Raw genomic sequence first — 5,825 nt, 5'->3', positions numbered from 1 at the left:
TCCTGAAAGCTTTCTAGTATAGTTAAATAAAAAAGAAGGATTTGTTTAATATTGCTGGGCTCGATGCCACGTATACTGATGTAATGGGGAAATTATTCGGTAGCATTTCACTCTGAGAAAATACTCCCCACATTATCAGTGACTTACTACACCTGAGATTCTAGGAAGCTACCTACATGCTCAGAGCACGTGGCCTTGCTGCTGATTTTTCACTTTAAAAAGAATTATTTGGGAATCCAGTCGCTGATTGATAGTGCTTAGAAAGTGAGTTTTCTCTAACAGCAACAAGAAAAAGAGATAAAATTGGAAAGATATACCAGCTTTCTCCAAAGAAATCTAACATGTTAAAACAAAACAAAACAAAACTCCCCCCATTGAAATAGATGCTCAGAGCTCTGCTTATGAGAAGTTACACTGAATGTAATTTGTTCATTGCACATAGCTCAGCTATAGAATGCTAAGCACCAAGCCAAGCCATGACGATAAATGATGGAGTTATGACTGAGTGGAGGAGCATACAGATAGGTGACTCTGGTGTGGTAAATATCTGCCCTCATCACGGGCTCCGGCTATGTGCGGTATGCAGGTATGCACGATTTGGCTGTGTGCGGGTTACAGGGAACTTTGGTATTTTGGCTGAGAATTATTGCCCTTTTTCCAAATACAGTAAGGTTCAAGCCTGGCCGTAAAGGCCTATTTAGTACACTGGTAAATGTCTGTCATGCTTAGTGAATGTGTGGGTCTTAGACCATGAGACTCACTCTGAATAGCACAAAAATGTTCAAGAACTATGAATTTGTGCTTTGTTGTAATTGTTTGGGGTTTTTGTTTGTTTGTTTTGATGGTGGTGCAGGATAAAACTGACTACTTCTAATAATTTATTTTTTGTCTTCATTTGCATTTGAGAAAGTCTTTAAGGCTTCGATGGGACATGTTCATTCCAAACATTTATCACTATGAATTCCTTCTTGTGTACTTCCCGTCTCAGACACACAATAAAGCCGCCATTACTTGCCAGTTGTATGAACTTTGACCTTAAATGGGTCATGGGTCTCTTTCAAACAGAGTATTAAATGTGAAGTGATAAGCAGCTTCCATGCCTATGATGTTACGAGACTCAATTTTTCACACAGTAGATACAATGGCATGTTTTTGTCTTTATGTTTTAGTTAATGGCTATAATATGGACGTGGCTCAAATCATGGACAGTCTAACAGTTCTGTCAAAAACAGATTTCCAGCATTACTTGAGCTGGTATTATATCTCTTTTTCCAAATAGATTAATGAGAAATCCATTAATATTTAAAATTTAATGACTAAAAGTCAATTTACAAAATTTATCTTAAAATTTAAAGAAATATAACTATTGAATTTACAAAACTGGTCACTGATAAAACAGTGTCATACATTGCTTGCCGATGTCACAGAAACTATTGCAAGAAGCAATTTTCAAATGATTTTATTTTTGTTATTTTTATGTGCATTGGAATTTTCCCTGCATGTATGTTTGTGTGATGTTGTTGGATCCTGGGGAACTGGGGTTGCAGACAGCTGTGAGCTGCCCTGTGGGTACTGGGAAATGAACCCAGGTCCTTTGGAAGAGCAGTCAGTGCTCTTAACTGCTGAGCCATCCTCATAGCCCACAAGAAGTTATTGTGAAAGCTTTAAGTTGGCCAATTTATTACTGTTTATATAACTCATAAGAATATGCTAAACATCACATGCTTAGCATTAAATTGCTAGAGATATTTTTTTTATAGCAAGACTAGTAGTAGAGCTTCAGTATGGAATATGTAAATGAATTTTGGTCTGTGGTTGAATGTGTTGAAAGCCAGGTGGTTTTATAAATAATTGAACAGTACAAATGGTTTGAGTACAGCACCCAGGTTCTGGACTGCATTCAACCCTCTATCAAAAGCCCGGCCCTCTGCATGCATAGTGAGCCCTCGGCAGTTCAGAAGACTTAAAGCACTTTGGAGTTTCATTTCATGAGAACTCATAAAGGCAAAAATTCAATAATATGCTCTTAACACAATTCATGAATCTAATAACTGTAAGTTAATTATTGGAGATTACAGTTATAATTTATTTTAAGATACAATGGGCTGGTTTATGAATTATACAAATGATAGTTTGGATAAATTGAAGCCTTTAAAATTGTCACTCTCATTATTTTCAGAAGAATATGCAGCAGAAGCAGTAAATGCATCAAACTTTGTCCTAGCAGTGACCACTTCCATAACCGTTAAACCACATCATCTCTCTCAAGCACAATCCAGATTTCCAACAATCGCTTTTTATTTTCCTTCTTTCTGGGAAATTCCTTAGTTTAATTCACAAAAGTCTGGCTTGAATGGTCTATTCACAACTTACTAATTCTATTTACTAATTCTACTTGTGAATATATAGTTAACACAGCCTTACTCTACAATGTATGTGGAATATTGACAATCACACACAAAAATCTTTCATTTAAAAAATAATTTCTGATTTAATACATTCACAATGATGTAAATTGTTAACTGCCTTTTCAAGTCAAAGGTATTTATAATAGTTTTCTGTTAAGTGTGAGTAATCATAGACCTTTGGGAGGGGTGTCATCAGCTAAGAACCCTGGCAAAGGAATAAATATACATTCCATGGTCTTCTCATGCGTAGTTCTCAAATAGTGCTCAGAAGCACTGTGACAGTTAGATAGCCACACAGTCGAGGTTGACTGTCAAATGCAATCCATGTCATTCAAGCCGTTGCTCCTCCTTTTCCCTTCATAAGACCCCAGTGTAGCCAGCCTGCATCCTTTGCAGATCTCCTTGGTAGGTGAGAGGCAGGCTCTATAAAAGCCATACAAGTACCATGGTGAGCATTTTCTCACAAAATAGGACAGTTTTAACTCCTTGTGATGGGAAGTGAGAACTCCTTCTCAGCTAGAAGGTTCAAAGATTTCCCAGAGCTAGGATCCCATGTCTCTAAGTGGCACTTTCTGGGAACTCAATACCAGGCTTGTGTGGCAGACAACCTTTCTCACTGAATTTCATAGTGAGTCACCAGTGGGTGGACTGGTGAAGGTGTGGCACCATGGCCAGCCCTGGGATTTCCCAGTCAAAGGGAAAGGAAAGAAGGAGGAGGAAATGACAGTTGGCAACAGAAGAGAGGCTTGTGAAAGGGGTCACCGTTGAAAAATATCATTGACCTCAAAATGACCTTCAGTAGGACAGTGCTCCATGTAAACGATGACTAAGCCTAGACTAAACTCCCTCTCCTCTCCTCTCCTCTCCTCTCCTCTCCTCTCCTCTCCTCTCCTCTCCTCTCCTCTCCTCTCCTCTCCTCTCCTCTCCTCTCCTCTCCTCTCCTCTCCTCTCCTCTCCTCTCCTCTCCTCTCCTCTCCTCTCCTCTCCTCTTCTCCTCTTCTCCTCCTCTTCCTTCTCCTCTTTCTCTCTTCTTTCCTCTCTTCCCCTCTCCTCTTTCTCTCCTCTCTCCCTCCTTACTCCCTCTCTCCTCCTCTTCTTCTCCCTCTCTCTTTCTTATCAGGATCTCATGTATTCCATTCCAGGTTGACCTCCAACTCTTTGTGTAGCTAAGACTGACCTTGGATTCCCTCCGGTGTTTGGATTACAAACATGTACCACTGGCCGGGCTGATGCAGTGCTAGAGATCAAACCCAGGGCTTCATGTGTGATAGTCAAGCACTCCACCCACTGAGATACATTCCCAGCCCCTAAAATCAAACATTTGGAAAACTAATGTGGAGCTTTGTCTTTTACAAAGTAAGTTGTCTTGTTACTAAACATAAGTTATTTCGGTATACAGTCTGCTACCATGGGATGCAAACAGATAATAAAGGTGAGGCAGGTTAAAGTATAGCAGTCTATACAGCTACTCATTTCTGTGTCTGTTTGGGGGATCCTGGGAGTAGAGGATATAGATATTATATATAAACTATATATACTAGTATGAATCCTATACAGCACATGCAACATTCTCTATTTTTTACTTTACAAAATGTGGTTTGGTTTTTTGTTTGTTTGTTTGTTTTTGTTTGTTTGTGTTTTTACTTTTATTGTTTTTTTCTGAATTTCATATCAGGCACCCCAATCCCACTCATCTCTCTCTTCCTTCATACCCATCCTTCACTCTTGCAACTTTTCCCACAACAAAGAAAGAGATCGCCTTGTGGAAGCTGTAGTGTGTCACAGAGTGTCCCACAGGATACAAAGCTGTCCACACATCTTTGTTTGCAAATGTTCAGCGAGTCAATGGTCTGGGGTGAGACTTCTGGCTTCTGCTATACTATTACTACAGGAATCTCTCTGGAATTCCTCTCAGATATTCTGTTGTTGCCCTGCGTCATGGAAATCCCATAGTTTTGGATGTGCAAGGCTGGCCCCTTAATGCATTAATGGGGTAAATGTTGGAGTGGGCCTACTCAAAGCCTGGGACCTGGGCCTGAGAAGTATCTGAGCTGGTCAGCCTGCTGGCTCTATTTACATCCTTGGGACCAGCCCATCCACAACTCACCCATCCAGAGCCAGCTCTACTGTGCTGCCCAGATGAGGTGCAGCGCCTGCTCTCCTGAGTGCTGTAGCAGGTGAGGGGTAGGGACAGCTCACCTGCCCTCATGACACCAGGGCCAGGTCCCGCTTGCCACAGGTAGTGAGGCACAAGGTGGGAGGAGGGTATCTCTCCCTTGTCTACACCACCTCACAAAGACAACTGGTAGAGCCAGGTCTCCCATGTTTGTATGCCTTAACTGAAACTGGAGCTGGCTAGGGGTGGAGTCAGCTCTCCTGTTCTCATGTCCCTAGGGCCAGCTCTCCCATTGTGTCTAGATTAGGAATGGGCACATTTCTGCACAGCCCTAGGACATCATCATGTCCCTAGGCAGCAGTCCGGACCAGGGCTGTCCACCTGGCCTTCTGTGATAGCAAACCCCTGCTGCTATGGGGCCATGGGGCCCAGACCTGGCCCCCCATGGAGGCACAGGCCAGGACCCCAGATGGTGTCACCAGCTACTCACATCAGGCTGTTTCTCACTACTCTCCAGTCTCCAGTTCAGCTTCTCCTCATTGTGCCCACATCTGTCTGTTCCTCTCTCTCTCTTCTATTTCTCCACCACGAACTTGCTCCTTCTAGTGGCATTTGGGGTCTCTAAGTGTCTGGGATCATCTCAGGAGTGCTATGCCCAACTTGTGTATTATGATGATGGGTAGGAGTCATCTTAGGCATGGCCTCCCCCACCCCATCCCCCAGGACTGCATGGTGCCAGACTAGTGGTTGTCTCAGGCTAGCTCCCAGTCCAGGCCCTCTGGTGCTGGACTGGTAGCCATCTCAGTCTCTCTCTATTTTCAGAGACCTCTAGGCTACCAATCATTCAGATGACCATAGGTTCTCTCTCCTCTCTGCCACCTACTGATGCACTCATGACCCATCAGTCATACCTGATGCCTCTGGGGCAGGCTTGCGACATTCCTATTACCTGTAGTCCTTATATCTTATATTAGACCTCTAGACTTTTTATCTTACAGGTTTGCTATCCTTTCCACAATATCTAAAGCTTTGCTAATATTTATTTTTAAAAATATATTTTTAATGTAGATAGATAGATAGATAGATAATTGATAGACAGACATCTCATAATTGCTTCATAGATAGTTAAAGAGCACACACATGGAATATTCTTTAAGATAGAAACTCAAATATACATCCTCAAATATACTGAAGATTTTGGCTTAGTGATTGCATCATCTAATATTTATTATTAAATATAGACGACATGACTGATTGACCTACAGAAACTTATTGAGCTGCATCAGTTGCTGGCAGTTTGA

The 5,825-nt window shown here is 41.8% G+C and overlaps 1 pseudogene; it reads right to left on the bottom strand.

The window, feature by feature from the left end:
• Positions 1 to 5,338: 5,338 nt before the first annotated feature.
• LOC115031226 (small nucleolar RNA SNORA17) lies at positions 5,339 to 5,454 on the bottom strand (annotated as a pseudogene).
• Between the last annotated feature and the right edge of the window lie 371 nt (positions 5,455 to 5,825).

The sequence above is a fragment of the Mus caroli genome, unplaced genomic scaffold (genome assembly GCF_978045245.1).
Source record: "Mus caroli unplaced genomic scaffold, Mus_caroli_1 scaffold_4, whole genome shotgun sequence".
Taxonomy (NCBI): domain Eukaryota; kingdom Metazoa; phylum Chordata; class Mammalia; order Rodentia; family Muridae; genus Mus; species Mus caroli.
This window is presented reverse-complemented; position numbering and strand designations above follow the sequence as displayed.